Source organism: Salmo salar, chromosome ssa03 (genome assembly GCF_905237065.1).
Source record: "Salmo salar chromosome ssa03, Ssal_v3.1, whole genome shotgun sequence".
Taxonomy (NCBI): Eukaryota; Metazoa; Chordata; class Actinopteri; order Salmoniformes; family Salmonidae; genus Salmo; species Salmo salar.
Genome location: NC_059444.1, coordinates 24,485,606 through 24,502,732, shown reverse-complemented (window position 1 = coordinate 24,502,732; position 17,127 = coordinate 24,485,606).

Below are 17,127 nucleotides of genomic sequence, written 5' to 3'. Positions count from 1 at the left end.
GTGGTTGTTATCTAGCTGCAGGTGATTTTGGCCTGGCAGTCAGGACAGGTCCCTACACTCCCTAATCGAGCCCGAGACCTAGTGTTTGAGCCTCTTTGTTCTCTTGTCTCCAACTGAAGTTATCAGTGCTGTTGTTTGCCTACATCATGGCTCCTCTGAGTGACCCACACATATCCTGCCAAACAGCCAAAGGCCCACTCTGATCTGCTCACTCCCTATGTCCCGTCTGGGCACAAAGTCAACTAGATCTGCAGCATCAGCCTAGGTCCTGGGAAACCCGCCCACACTTTCCCAATATGCAATGACTCCTTTGTCCACTGCTGTGTTTCCTCTCCGGCAAGGACACGAATGGCTTCTGACTAAGGGCCAGACCAATCACGTGCTGTCCTGTCCTCTGGCCTGCCCCCAGAGTAGAGTAGTCGTCTAGACACAACAGCTGAGACTGTGAAAATCATGGGCAATGAAGGAGAATGGTTCTAGCACTACTTAAAGACTAGGAGACGAACTCCATGATTGTCTGGCAGTCAGTGGCAGTATGTAATGCATGAGCAAATCTCAGTGTTCAGTGTTGGAAAGTGAGGTGCCAATGACTGGTCTCAAATGGAAGTGATTTAGCCTAGAGAGAGAGCTTCTGCAATTCCAGACATGTTGGAGACATCAATCTTAAAAGCGGGTACTATTGGGAAACGACATTTTTCATCCAACTTTCATCCAGGAATCTGAAAGCACTCTTAGCGTTAATTTCCCAGAAAGATGTGTCAGCAGACAATTTCCATTTTGATCTAGATAGCATTTCGTTGTCAGTGATTTAGAGAGACTGTCCAAGTACAAACTATCCCCGAACATAAGAGTGCGACATCAGAAGTTCCCAGAGTAGGTGAGTTGATTAAAGCAGACTAAAACTTGTTAGCGTGTATGTACAGTATAAATGTAAGTGTTCTTCGTGAAACTAATATATTATGAAGTGGTGTTCACAGCACAGGGCTGATCTTCATACAGACATTGGGGAGGGATCCTACCAAGACCATTATGACAAGGCTTTAAGATCTGTCCATAGACTTAGAGCAGCGATACTCTCCAATTTTGTGGACAGGCTTATGACGTCAAGTAAAATCTTGACATGTTTTGACAATCAACTTTTAGAAGTTTAAATAAGTTATAATTGACTTGTGGTGAAAATAAACTTGCAATAAATAGGTCTCTGTATTATATATACACAGAAGTCGGAAGTTTATATACACCTTAGCCAAATACATTTAAACTCTGTTTTTCACAATTCCTGACATTTAATCCTAGTAAAAAGTCCCTGTCTTAGGTCAGTTAGGATCACCACTTTCTTTGAAGAATGCAAAATGTCAGAATAATAGTAGAGAGCTTTTATTTCTTTCATCACATTCTCAGTGGGTCAGAAGTTTACATACACTCAATTAGTATTTGGTAGTATTGCCTTTAAATTGTTTAACTTGTGTCAAACGTTTTGGGTAGCCTTCCACAATAAGGTGGGTGAATTCCTCCTGACAGAGCTGGTGTAATTGAAACAGGTTTGTAGGCCTCCTTGCTTGCACATGCTTTTTCAGTTCTGCCCACAAATCTTCTGAAGGTTTGAGGTCAGGGCTTTGTGATGGCCACTCCAATACCTTGACTTTGTTGTCCTTAAGCCATTTTGCCACAGCTTTGGAAGTATGCTTGGGGTCATTATCCATTTGGAAGACCCATTTGCGACCAAGCTTTAACTTCCTGACTGATGTCTTGAGATGTTGCTTCAATATATCCACATCATTTTCCTACCTCATGACGTCATCCATTTTGTGAAGTGCACCAGGCCCTCCTGCAGTAAAGCACCCCCACAACAGCACCCCCGTGCTTCAAGGTTGGGATGGTGTTCTTTGGCTTGCAAGTGTCCCCCTTTTTCCTCCAAACATAACGATGGTCATTATGGCCAAACAGTTCTATTTTTGTTTCATCAGACCAGAGGACATTTATCCAAAAAGTACAATCTTCGTCCCCATGTGCAGTTGCAAACCGTAGTCTGGCTTTTTTATGGTGGTTTTGGAGCAGTTGGCTTCTTCCTTGCTGAGCGGCATTTCAGGTTATGTCGATATAGAACTCGTTTTACTGTGGATATAGATACATTTGTACCTGTTTCCACCAGCATCTTCACAAGGTCCTCTGCTGTTGTTCTGGGATTGATTTGCACTTTTCACACCAAAGTACGCTCAACTCTAGGAGACAGAACGCGTCTCCTTCCTGAGCGGTATGACGGCTGCATGGTCCCATGGTGTTTATACTTGCGTACTATTGTTTGTACAGATGAATGTGGTACCTTCAGGCGTTTGGAAATTGCTCCCAAGGAAGAACCAGACTTGTGGAGGTCTACAATTTTTTGTTGTTGAGGTCTTGGCTGATTTCTTTTGATTTTCCTATGATGTCAAGCAAAGAGGCACTGAGTTTGAAGGTAGGCCTTGAAATACATCAACAGGTATACTTCCAATTGACTCAAATGATGTCAATTAGCCTATCAGAAGCTTCTAAAGCCATGACATAATTTTCTGGAATTTTCCAAGCTGTTTAAAGGCACAGTCAACTTAGTGTATGTCTGACCCACTGGAATTGTGATACAATGAATTATAAGTGAAATAATCTGTCTGTAAACAATTGTTGGAAATATTACTTGTGCCATGCATAAAGTAGATGTCCTAACCGACTTGCCAAAACTATAGTTTGTTAACAAGAAATGTGTGGAGTGGTTGAAAAACTAGTTTTAATGACTCCAACCTAAGTGTATGTAAACTTCCGACTTCAACTGTATTTTTTTGGGTGAAAATGTCTGAACATAACAGCTCACACATATCTGTTCATATAATACATCTGAAAGTCGTTAAATTGAAAATCTGTTCTTTCTTACTTAGCCCCCCCATAGTTAGAGATGTTTACTGCTGTTAGCCTATATAAAGTCAATCCACCACAAAGTTCAAATGAAAACATTTTCCATTTCACCCATTATTAGCCCCAGGGGCGGTCAGTCAGTGACGACCACTGAAGTGTGAAAAGCCGAGAGCAGCGGAAAGAGATAACCGCACGCTGTAAACGACACAGGAAGATTAGTGTTTATTCTGGATTGGACAGTCGTATTTCCTGTTCAAGAAATCACTGTGATGGAATAAATATTTTTAGAGGCCATGTTTTGCCCTTTGATTATATTTTTGGACTGCTTGTCCACTGTTAGGGAGGAGCGGTCCCCTGCTTCTGAGCTGTGTGAGAAGTAGGGCAAACCTTTAGTCTCAGTCCATCAGAAATAGCCACTGCTGCTCTCTCTGTATCAAGAGGTCCATGTACATGACTGTAGCCCCTGTAAATCTATTTGTCTGAGTATTTTATACTCATCTAGGTTATTTTGTGTATATTCTGTGGCAAAGCGAGGAATTGAGTTAGTTGTGAGAAAATGTAGTAGTTATTGTGATTCTCTATTCAATCACATTTATTTATACAGCCGTTTTTACATCAGCAGATGTCACAAAAACCCAGCCTAAAACCCCAAACAATGCAGATGTAGAAGCACAGTGGCTAGGAAAAACTCCCTAGAAAGGCAGGACCCTAGGAAGAAACCTAGAGAGGAACCAGGCTCTGAGGGGTGGCCAGTCCTCTTAAGGCTGTGCCGGGTGAAGATTATAAGAGTACATGATAAAGGCCAGATCATTCTTCAAGATGTTCAAAGATTACCAAAAGGGTCAAATAATAATCACAGTGGTTGTAGAGGGTGCAACAGGTCATCACCTCAGGAGGAAATGGGACTGTGTTTTCCATATATAAATAGAATGGTTGTCCATGCACAGCACTAGTACTCATCTCTGGTCGTCCTCTGAAGATGCAGTGTATGTTATTTGTCCTTCTGCAAATGTCCACAACCATCTTCCACCTGGAGAGATGGGTGAAGTCGATGTCAATAGACATCAATTATGGATAGGCTCTGTTGCACAACAACAAGACCCTACACCAGTTACTGATACTTTGTTTAATCTACTGCGTCTTAAATGTTTCACTGGGACAAATGTGTAATGATTGAAGGATGGCCAATTATTCTCTTTACCTCCCTTTATTTTTTAATTCTTATTTTTATCTCTGGATTAATTATTCTCTTTCAATATCTTTACAGTAATGATCTCAGAGTTTTAGAAGACTTCCAACATGCACACCATCCCAAGGGTGAGTATGTTTCAATGTGTAGTGAGCCGGACATTAACTTTTAAGTGTTGATGTGGTTGATTCCATAATGACGTGCTAGGTAGTATCTAACATAAGTACTTCCACTGCGTGGCAGTGAGTAGCTATTGCATATAAGGTCATTTATATGTATGTAGTGCAGTGAGGACCACAATGGAAACAAGTCTTTTGACTTTTTGTGTATATAATCCTCTGAAATGTTGGTACATGTATTTGTTGCCTGGTGTGGCTTCTTTATGTATTTTTAAATAAAAACATCAAGTGGCACACATACATCTAAATGACATAATCATTAATTTGACATCATTTGTACTGTATGTATGACTGTGAATATGCAAAATAAGTGAATTAACAGTACTGGTCATATGGTTATCAGAAAGCACATGGCCAAAGCATGTGGACAGTATAACTACATCCAGTCCAGTGCGAGGTTCTAAACAGGCATGGAGTGTGTGTTTGATCAGGTGCATCAGTGAATGTGAGCCCCCCTCCTACAGGACTGTTCCTCTGTCTGCTATCTGCCTGTCTAGAAGTCAGTCTGTCTGTCTTTCCGTCAGCCTATCTGTCTGTCTCTCTCTCTCCCTTTCTCCTCCTCTCTCTCCCCATCTCTCTTTTTCTCCATCCTACATGGGGCAGCCAGTGGGATTCCTGGCAGAGTGATTTGGTATTGTGTCATAAAATCACATTGCCAGGGATTTCCAACCAGCTGCATGCCACCCACTTCAACATCATCCCCATCCAGGAGCCTGTTGTCTTCCTCAATCTTTGTCCACTGTCTCCAAGCTACATTTTCTGTCAGAAGCTCACCCAGGATGAGGATCATCACACTACTGAGGCCAATGACTCTCATGGTCAGGATGTACTGTCGATAACGGCCTCTTACTTTCCTCAGCATTTTAATAACGCCACAGACAAGCATTATTTTCTACAAATGTGAAATGTTCCATAACATCTAATTGTGGTTTCCCAGTCCCTTGCTCAGTCTCAACACCCCGCTCAGAATTGGTAAATATACTCTAGCACTTTATTCAGGCGGGGATAAACCAACAAGGATATTGTCCATAAGCCATTGTCACCAAATATCTCCACAAGTGAATGTAACTCAATGGTGATCCATATCTGAAAGCTTGTACTTTTTTAGAATAAGAAGAAAAAAACGGCAAACGGAAAAATGGATCCACAAGAGAAATGGAGGACATCTGGATCTAGTGATACAGAATTCAGAGTTTCCTGAGGTGCAGGACTTAGCCAGCTTTGTGAACAGATCTGTGAAAGCCCATGTTCACAGTGGCTAAGTTCCGCTCCTCAGAGGCCATCTCTCATCAGCAGTGAAGTGAAACCCTGGACATGATGGAGGGGCGAGCAAACACTGTGGGGAGGGGAGGGGGCAGGCCAGGGTCTCATACAGGAAGGAAACACAGGAAATGTCCCATTGGGAAAACCAGTAACAATCTAATTGTCCCATTGGGAAAACCAGTAACAATCTAATTGTGAACCATACTCCTATTTTCAATCAGGTCGGTCAAGTCGAGGGCCACGGTCAAAGCCATTCTAAAAAGCTCTAGAATTTAGAGTGATAAACACTCTTCCACATGCCGTGTCTTGGTTGTGTTTCGAAGTGGTTTATTTTCAGCACAGCCTATTTATCCCAGCATGTGCAATGTATTTGTAACTTCTAAGGAAATGAAATATGTCATTGCGTTATAATTTTCTGCAGTAAGACCTACCCAGTGCTTGTGTGATTTTGAGACTCATTATTAACTACACATGTTGTATAAATAATCTACTGTGACATTGTGGATGTAAGCATTATAATCATGACGACTGCTTGTTGGAATGACTAGACCACCAGATCACACATGGACTCAGCTGTATGTATGTATGTATATGGACAAAGGAACTGTCCATAATAACTCCCACCATCTTGTAGGTGTGCCTCCCTGTGGTGAAAATGGAGCATTGCGAGTTATGGGGCTCAACCTCCTGTGCCTACTGAGCTGATAACAGTTTGATATAATGAGCACTGGCTCAGTTCAGCAGAAACCGGAGTTATGCCTATTAACAAAATGAAACATCAACATAATGCGTTCACATAATAATGATAATCAACCAACAGAAAGCAATCAGCAAACAAGGCAGAGAGAAGAAGTTGGTTCACCCCAGTCATCCACTAGATGACCCGAGACCATGGAGGAATACTGCTCCTGTCATTTTTCCTCTAAATAGATTACAGGAGCAGAGCTTTTCCAGATGTATTTTCTACTGGAGCGTCTAGTTTTCTACATTTCGACTTCTACGTCTATTTAATGTGAAATGTTTTTTTCTTTGTGTAAGAAAGGCCCAATAAAACAACCAGTCTATGCACTAAGATAAGATTGTATAGTTCCAAAAATAAACTAGTATACATCAAAACTTTGCCTCCCTCTCTTTTTGCTTCTCAAAAGATTATCATAGAGAAGGCCTCTAAAAGAATCATCAACGAAAATGAAGTGGAGGCATATGCCATCTATCTGTCTTATTTAAGATGGTGTTTGATGACATTAGTGCTCCTTTTAATCCAACGGCATGCTATACACTCTTAGAAAAAAAAGGTTCTAAAAGGGTTCTTAGGCTGTCCCCATAGGAGAACCTTTTTTGATTCCAGGTAGAACCCTTTTTGGTTTCAGGTAAAGCCCTTTTGGGTTCTTTGTAGAACTCTCTGTGGAAAGGGTTCTAAATGGAACCCAAAAGGGTTCTACCTGGAACCAAAAAGGGTTATTCAAAGGGTTCTCCTATGGGGACAGCTGAAGAACCCTTTTAGGTTCTAGATAGCACCTTTTTTTCTAAGAGTGTACGGACGGACGGAGTGCACTGCTGTCTGACTCATAATCTGTCGGCACAACGTGGTCTCAGTGTATTATTCTGTACGTAAATAAGAGACACTCCATTTAGTATGATATGTCTCGTATGGTATGTATTAATCCACCATCCATTTCATATGATATGTTACAAATCGCAATTTGTACATTATGTTACGAATTTCGCAAAACATACAATATGTTAAGAATTTGCAAAATGTATGATATGTTACAAATTCCAATTTGTTGTGGCTAAAGTTAGCTAGGTAACTATGTGGCTAATGCTAACGTTTGCTAGCTCTAGGGGTTAGGGTTAGGGTTAGGAGTTAAGGTTAGGGTTAAGGTTAGGAGTTAGGTTAAAGGGTTAAGGTTAGGTAAGGATTAGCTAAAAGGGTTAAGGTTAGGGTCAGGGGAAGGGTTAGCTAACATGCTAAGTAGTTGCAAAGTAGCTAATTAGCTAAAATGATGAGATTCGAAAATGCAACCTTTGGGTTGCTACACGTTCGCGTTATACACCCCACTCCCCCAACCCTTTAGTTTTTTCCTTAAGTAACCTTCTATCATATGTAACCATACCAAACATAACATATCATACTCATTTGAGTGTCCCGGATTTACGTTTACTATGCTACGTCTAGTCTGAGACAAGTCTGGTCGGCATCATGACACATAAAGAGGCGTGTTTGGTTTTAAAGAGGGGTTAGATTCATCACAGCTGTCTTAACCTCCACACAGTTACATAATGTCAGTTATGAGGCGGCCGGGCTGCGTGCCACTGGATCATATTTTCCTCATCTTCTCCTCATGCTCTGAGAAAAACTAGGGATTTTTGCCTCTTTGTTGTCATGATATGCAAGATTGGAGCCAATATTCTGTCTTCAAGTAGAGTAAAAAAACAAACAAGTACTTTACACATACAGTACATACTGTATGGCCGCTCTATGATAACAGTTCATATAGATTGATGTGACAAGACTCTGAACCATGTTAAATTCAAAGTTATACCTCATGTCCGATACATGATAGATTTTTACACATAGTATTACAGTAGGGGAGGAGACAGATCATGATGAACCACTAATAAATATGTCATCGTTTGACCTCAGAAGACAACCGTGCCAAAAGTGAAGGGCTTATCTGTGATTTATAATTACCTAATAACCTGTCTACCTGGAGATATTGACATGAAGCGTTTCACTTTGCTTGACACAACGCCTACGGGTGAACTTGTACTTATGCACTATTGTAAAGTGGTTGTTCCACTGGATATCATAAGGTGAATGCACCAATTTGTAAGTCGCTCTGGATAAGAGCGTCTGCTAAATGACTTAAATGTAATGTAATGTAACTTTCTGAAGGAGCCTTCATAAACAATTATACCCTTTCTCATTTACTGTAGATGTATGGTTGTGTGAGAGGAAAAGTGAAACAGAGGAAGTACTGACATTGGCTTTTACATTTTTTGTGGGGGCAGTGGGGAAATACTGATGATCATACTGATAGATTGCGTATGTCTTTAGTTCAGTAGTTATCATCTAGGCTATACGTGTGCTAGGACAGATTTAATTATCAGACTCACCGGTCGCCACAGAGCATCAGTGACATCACTTTGGCAGAATGATCTTCATTTTTCACAGGGGCCTCAATGTCTAGTCAATATTCTGTACCTGTATTAGAAATGAAATGCATTCAATTTAAAGTGATTGATGCTGTTTACAGCAAACTGTATCTAAAATGCAAGGCTTAAAAGGACAAAGAAATGGTAAATAGGGATATAAATCATTGCCATAAAGTGGAAATCCTTTTTTTGTGTGCATGTTAGACTAAACATTGTTTTGACCTGTGTGACTATGCTATGACCCAAATCAGTATTGCTCTATCCTGTTTTTGTCAGGTTACAATGTAGGGATAAAGTATTCTCTATCCAGTAATTCATGTGTAATTACTGTGTCAGATATTTTTCTGTCTGAATACCTGTGGCAGGTAGGCACACATCTTACCATTAGCTTGCTATTAGTTTTACTGTTTCACATGATCTCACATCACATTTCCATAGACCTAGCATCTGTCACAGGCTTTCACCTAGGCATCCGAGACTAAAATAGACCAGACATTTTGAAATGTAGCTTGTATAAAGTATTTTTCACATTTACATCAAAATGAAGGAAATGTATAATTAAGCAATAAGAGCCATGGGGGTGTGATATATGGCCAATATACCATGGCTAAGAGCTGTTCTTAGGCACGACGCAATGCGGTGTGCCTGGATACAGGCCTTAGCCGTGGTATATTGGCCATACACCACAACATTCTGAGGTGCCTTATTGCTATTATAAACTGGTTACCAACGTTATTAGAGCAGTAAAAATACATGTTTTGTCATACGTGCGGTATATGGTCTGATACAACACTGCTGTCAGCCAATAAGCATTCAGGGTTTTAACCACCCAGTTTATAAATGTCAATACAACCATGTACTGTATGTACTTTAATATCTCTCTATTTCTAATAGACATCCTCACTCATTAGGCAACCACATCCAGTCTGATTTTAAAGTGTCTTTAAAAAGGCTGTTGCGTAATCTTTAAAAGCCACACATTTCAGGTAGAACACGTACATATTTGCATTAAAATCTTTTCCTTTCAGATTCATTCCAAAAAATATTGTTTTATTCCTTTAAGTCTGTGAAATAGTGTCCAACAGTCCATGAGTCATGAAATGTATACAAGGAAGAGATGTGTATAAGAGAGAGTGGTTGGGGGAACTTTGTCTCATGTGTCTTCCAAACGGATGGGTACATAAGCATGATCCTGCAATTTTCATTGCCTCTAATGCCCTCTTTTTGTGGCGAGATATCTGCCTCAAGCTGTACGTGTAAAGAGATAGTTCAATATTTTGTTTATGCAAATATTTAGCCTAAGATACAATTAAGGTTGGATAAAACTGACAGCTAAAATTATGGGGATACGATTTCTCTTGCTTTTTAACAAGTGTACTTCCCCTTTCCCTGACTGGAATCTTATCATTCTCCTCAAAGATATTGTGTTTTGTTGATATTCTTAACCATCGACTGAAATTGATTCCAGTGCTTAAAGAATCTGCGGGCCTAAGTCAATTAAGAACTTACACTTTGTCAGAACATGGTGTGCTACAGTGAGTTGGCCCAACTAATCACTTAAGCCTCCATAACATTATAGAAGGAGTTTTTGGCAACTGTATAGGCCTGGTGCCCATTTAGACACATAACCTCTTTTGATCTATCATAAGACAGAACTGTAATGAAAGAACAAGTGTCGTCTTTCTTGGTCAGAAAAGTGCACTAAAATGAGATTAAGATTCATGACATCACTGGTTTTGCATGGGCAATGAAAAATATTCTACTTCTTGTGTGTACTTATGTCAATGAAAGGAGCCTGAGCAGGACCCCTTGGGTTTCTACTGTCTTGTGTGAAAATGCTTTTTCATAGCATCATTTTGGCATAGCGTGCTGGGCCTAAACCCATTATAAAACACAGCAGTGAGTCCTCAGAACAAATTAGCTGTTTTTGTTTGCAGGGTTTTGTACGGTTTATTCACACCTCTTTGGGCATCAGGGTGACTCATCCCCTGCGTTGCAAATGGCACCCTATTCCTTATGTAGTGCACTACTTTTTAACCTGAGACCTATGGGCCGTGGGCAAAAGTAGCGCACTACATAGTGAATAGGGTGGTATTTGCAACGCAACCATTCTCTCTCAGTTTAGGCTCTACCCAAGAAAACATACTCCCTCCTCAGCAGGAGTGGTGAAGCATCAACCCCTGAGAAATGATGTCGCACAACACTTGTTACACCTATAGCATGACATTTATTTATTTATTAATACATTTTTTGAACCTTTATTTAACTAGGTAAGTCAGTTAAGAATAAGTTCTTATTTACAATGACGGCCTACCCCGGCCAAACCCTAACCCAGACAATGCTGGGCCAATTGTGCGCCGCCCTATGGGACTCCCAATCACGGCCAGCCTGGAATCGAACCAAGGTCTGTAGTGTCTTAGACCGCTGCGCCACTCGGGAGCCCGTTACCTCACAGAATACAACACTTCCTTACTCATCACTTTTTGCTCCAAACAACAATATTCGTGTTTTAGTAGTCATTCATGTATCTGTCATTCTTCTGAAGATAGAATGGAATCGATTTTCCAGTTAACTTGAAGTACTAGTAGACTAGAGGAAGTGAAGTGGTCATACACTATACTAACTAGCTTGAATATTTCAAAGTGACATTTCAATGGGTGTGGTCATTTCTGTAGAAATCCTCTATACCTGGACTATATGCCTGAATCAGTAAAAGAGTGACTCACACACACACACACATACATGCACACACACACACACACACACCCTGCCAAGGCCAACGTAGGTGCCTACTCCAAATGGAATGACGGGAACAACAGATCTTGGATGTGACCACACATTACTGCTGTTACTTAGGCTTTCTTTCCATGACTGCACTGACGTCCTGGCACATCCTCTCAGACTGTACTCACACCCTGTGCTCACACACAACCTACAGCCATCATAGCATCCCAAATGAAAAACACTACATCTTATGCATGGACTGTTTCTGACTGACTGTGTGTGTGTGTGTGTGTGTGTGTGTGTGTGTGTGTGTGTGTGTGTGTGTGTGTGTGTGTGTGTGTGTGTGTGTGTGTGTGTGTGTGTGTGTGTGTGTGTGTGTGTGTGTGTGTGTGTGTGTGTGTGTGTGCCTATGTGCATGTCTTTGTGCCTGCATGTGTGTGTGTTAGTGGCGATTAACTGTTTTCAGACTGCAGTGAAAGAAGTAGACTTTTTAATTTTGCTTCATAATCAGGGACTCTCTAAATCTTGCATCACTGTCATCTAGAAAAAACAGCAAAGGTGGTGGCAGAGGTGGGATTTTAGTAACATAATCTTCTCTTGGATCTTTAAAAAGATATTGTGCTAGACAAAGAAGAGTTAGAAACGTTGAACATTTTGTTATTATATAGAATTAAGATGCCATGACAACTCTCCATCGATGATGATCATTAATTATAATCGCTGCTAACATTGGGAGGGAGGGGGGGAGTTTGGCAGAAGCAGTGTAAATATTTGCCTGTGACTGAGTTACAGATCACACACACACATCTACAGGTCATATGTAATCTATACACAAATCTACTTTAACATAAATTCAACTTACTTCATTTACATTATCATTAGTTTTATGAATGGCGAGGAATAACACAGGGCTCTATTTGTTGAATATGAGATTCATCAACCTCATGTTATTTATTTGTGTATTCAGTGAATTTGGTTTTCATTACAGTGTGTGCTTCGATGATCAGAGTGGTTAAGCGCCATTCTGAGCCATGCTAGCCATAATTATATAGCATCAAGTTGATGTTAAATGAGCATCATAGGGTCTCCAGGTTCAGCTGCAGACATGGAATTCTGTGGTTTCTGACAATAAAAGCAATGCATTAATAAGTCTGGGGGCTGCATGCAATGTTTTTATTGGACACACTTGCAATCACCTGCACTAAATTTGTTTACCTCCACCTTACCCAACAACCTAGACCCACTACAGTTTGCATATCGCCCCAAAAGATCCACGGACGACGCAATCGCCATTGCACGGCCCACTGCTCTATCCCACCTAGACAAGAGAAATACCTATGTAAGAATCCTGTCATTGACTACAGCACAGCCTTCAACACCATAGTGCCCTCCAAGCTCATCACTAAGCTCAGGGCCCTGGGTCTGAACCCTCCCTGTGCAACTAGGTCCTGGACTTCCTGACGGGCTGACCCTAAGTGGTGAAGGTAGGCAACGACACCTCCGCCACGCTGATCCTCAACACAGGGGCCCCTGTACTTCCTGTTCACCCATGACTATGTGGCCACGCACGACCCCAACTCAATCATCTAGTTTGCTGTTGACACAACAGTTGTCACGTCCTGACCATGGTAAGCTGTTATTTTCTATGTTGGTTTGTTTGGGATGATCTCCAATTAGAGGCAGCTGGTCCTCGTTGTCTCTAATTGGAGATCATACTTAAGTAGGGGTTTTTCTTCCTGGGTTTTGTGGGTGATTATTTTTGAGTAGTGTTTGTTTGTCCTCTGCGTCACGGTTTGTTGTTTTGTTTATTCAGTTTATTTATGTATTTGCAAAGTTTCACAGATTAAATAAAATGTGGAACGACACACACGCTGCACCTTGGTCCTCTCATTCCTACGACAGCCGTGACAACAGTGGTAAGCCTGATTACCAACAATGACAAGACAGCCTACAGGGAGGAGGTGAGAGCACTGGTGGAGTGGTACCAGGAAAATAAATTCTCCCTCAAAGTCAACAAAATGAAGGAGCTGATCATGGACTACAGGAGACAGCAGAGAGAGCCCGCCCCCATCCACATTGACGGGGCCGCAGTGGAGAGGGTCAAAAGCTTCAAGTTCCTCAGCATGCACATCACTGACGACCTGAAATGGTCCCTTCACACAGGGCTCAACCACAGGAGGTTGAAGAAATTTGCCTTGGCCCATAAGACCTTCACAAACTTCTACAGATGCACCACTGAGAGCATCCTGTCGTGCTGTATCACCACCTGGTATGGCAATTGTACCGTCCGCAACTGCAGGTCTCTCCAGAGGGTGGTGCGTTCAGCCCAACGCATCATCAGGGGCACACTGCCTGCCCTCCAGGACATCTACAGCACCCGGTATCACAGGAAGGCCAAGAAGATCATCAAGGACCTCAGCCACCCGAGTCACAACCTGTTCACCCAGCGACCTTCCAGAAGGAGGAGACAGTACAAAGTACAGGTGCATCAAAGCTGGGACCAGCTTTTATCTCAAGAAGTTAAACAGCCAACCTCCGCCCACTAGCCAGCCTCCGCCCAGTACCCTGCCCTGAACCTTAGTCACTGTTTGTAGCCGGCTACCACGCAGTACTCTACCCTGCACCTTAGAGACTGTTTTGCCCTATTTACATAGTCATAGAACACTAGTAACTTTAATAATGTTATATATGTATATACTGTATTCTAGTCATGGCTTATCCTATATAACTACTGTAACTACTGCTGTACAAACCTTTTCAATTCATATACTGTCCATACTGTCTATACACACCATTATATATACAGTCAAATGTTTCGTCACACCTACTCATTCAAGGGTTTTTCTTAACTTGTACTATTTACTACATTGTAGAATAATAGTGAAGACATCACAACTATGAAATAACACATATGGAATCATGTAGTAACCAAAAAAGGCACCAAATCTAAATATATTTTATATTTGAGATTCTTCAAAGTAGCCACCCTTTGCCTTGATGACAGCTTTGCACACTCTTGGCATTCTCTCAACCAGCTTCCCGAGGTAGCCACCTGGAATGCATTTCAATTAACAGGTATGCCTTGTTAAAAGTTAATTTGTGGAATTTCTTTCCTTCTTAATGCGTTTGAACCAATCAGTTGTGTTGTGAAAAGGTAGGGTTGGTATACAGAAGATAGCTCTACTTGGTCGAAGACCAAGTCCATATTATGGCAAGAACAGCTCAAATAAGCAAAGAGAAACGACAGTCCATCATTACTTTAAGACATGAAGGTCAGTCAATACGGAACATTTCAAGAACTTTGAAAGTTTCTTCAAGTGCAGTCGCAAAAACCATCAAGCGCTATGATGAAACTGGCTCTCATGAGGACCGCCACAGGAAAGGAAGACCCAGAGTTACCTTTGCTGCAAAGGATAAGTTCATTAGAGTTACCAGCCTCAGAAATTACAGCCCAAATAAATGCTTCACAGAGTTCAAGTAACTGACATGTCCCAAAATCAACTGTTCAGAGGAGACTGCATGAATCAGGCTTTCATGGTCGAATTGCTGTAAAGAAACCACTACTAAAGGACACCAATAAGAAGAAGAGACTTGCTTGGGCCAAGAAACATGAGCAATAGACATAAGATCTCCGCATGTGTGGTTCCCACCGTGAAGTATGGAGGAGGAGGTGTGATGGTTCTTTGCTGGTGACACTGTCAGTGATTTATTTAGAATTCAAGGCACACTTAACCAGCATGGCTACCACAGCATTCTGCAGTGATACGCCATCCCATCTGGTTTGCGCTTAGTGGGATTATCATTTGTTTTTCAACAGGACAATGACCCAAAACACACCTCCAGGCTGTGTAAATGGCTATTTGACCAAGATAGAGAGTGATGGAGTGCCGCATCAGATGACCTGGCCTCCACAATCACCCGACCTCAACCCAGTTGGAATGGTTTGGGATGAGTTGGACTGCAGAGTGAAGGAAAAGCAGGAAACAAGTGTTCAGCATATGTGGGAACTTCTTCGAGACTGTTGGAAAAGCATTCCATGTGAAGCTGGTTGAGAGATTGCAAAGAGTGTGCAAAGCTGTCACTGAAGAATATAAAATATATATTTTGATTTGTTTAACACTTTTTTGGTTACTATATGATTCCATGTGTGTTATTTCATAGTTTTGATGTCTTCACTATTATTCTACAATGTAGAAAGTAGTAAAAATTAAGAAAAACCCTGGAATGTGTAAGTGTATCCAAACTTTTGACTGGTACTGTATACACATCTATATATATATATAAGTAAACAAAAATATAAATGCAAAATGTATATATACTGCTCAAAAAAATAAAGGGAACACTTAAACAACACATCCTAGATCTGAATGAAAGAAATAATCTTATTAAATACTTTTTTCTTTACATAGTTGAATGTGCTGACAACAAAATCACACAAAAATAATCAATGGAAATCCAATTTATCAACCCATGGAGGTCTGGATTTGGAGTCACACTCAAAATTAAAGTGGAAAACCACACTACAGGCTGATCCAACTTTGATGTAATGTCCTTAAAACAAGTCAAAATGAGGCTCAGTAGTGTGTGTGGCCTCCACGTGCCTGTATGACCTCCCCCTACAACGCCTGGGCATGCTCCTGATGAGGTGGCGGATGGTCTCCTGAGGGATCTCCTCCCAGACCTGGACTAAAGCATTCGCCAACTCCTGGACAGTCTGTGGTGCAACGTGGCGTTGGTGGATGGAGTGAGACATGATGTCCCAGATGTGCTCAATTGGATTCAGGTCTGGGCAACGGGCAGGCCAGTCCGTAGCATCAATGCCTTCCTCTTGCAGGAACTGCTGACACACTCCAGCCACATGAGGTCTAGCATTGTCTTGCATTAGGAGGAACCCAGGGCCAACCGCACCAGCATATGGTCTCACAAGGGGTCTGAGGATCTCAGTACCTCGGTACCTAATGGCAGTCAGGCTACCTCTGGCGAGCACATGGAGGGCTGTGCGGCCCCCCAAAGAAATGCCACCCCACACCATGACTGACCTACCGCCAAACCGGTCATGCTGGAGGATGTTGCAGGCAGCAGAACGTTCTCCACGGCGTCTCCAGACTCAGTCACGTCTGTCACATGTGCTCAGTGTGAACCTGCTTTCATCTGTGAAGAGCACAGGGTGCCAGTGGCGAATTTGCCAATCTTGGTGTTCTCTGGCAAATGCCAAACGTCCTGCACGGTGTTGGGCTGTAAGCACAACCTCACCTGTGGACGTCGGGCCCTCATACCACCCTCATGGAGTCTGTTTCTGACCGTTTGAGCAGACACATGCACATTTGTGGCCTGCTGGAGGTCATTTTGCAGGGCTCTGGCAGTGCTCCTCCTGCTCCTCCTTGCACAAAGGCAGAGGTAGCGGTCCTGCTGCTGGGTTGTTGCCCTCCTACGGCCTCCTCCACGTCTCCCGATGTACTGGCCTGTCTCCTGGTAGCGCCTCCATGCTCTGGACACTACGCTGACAGACACAGCAAACCTTCTTGCCACAGCTCGCATTGATGTGCCATCCTGGATGAGCTGCACTACCTGAGCCACTTGTGTGGGTTGTAGACTTTGTTTCATGCTACCACTAGAGTGAAAGCACCGCCAGCATTCAAAAGTGACCAAAACATCAGCCAGAAAGCATAGGAACTGAGAAGTGGTCTGTGGTCACCACCTGCTGAACCACTCCTTTATTGGGGGTGT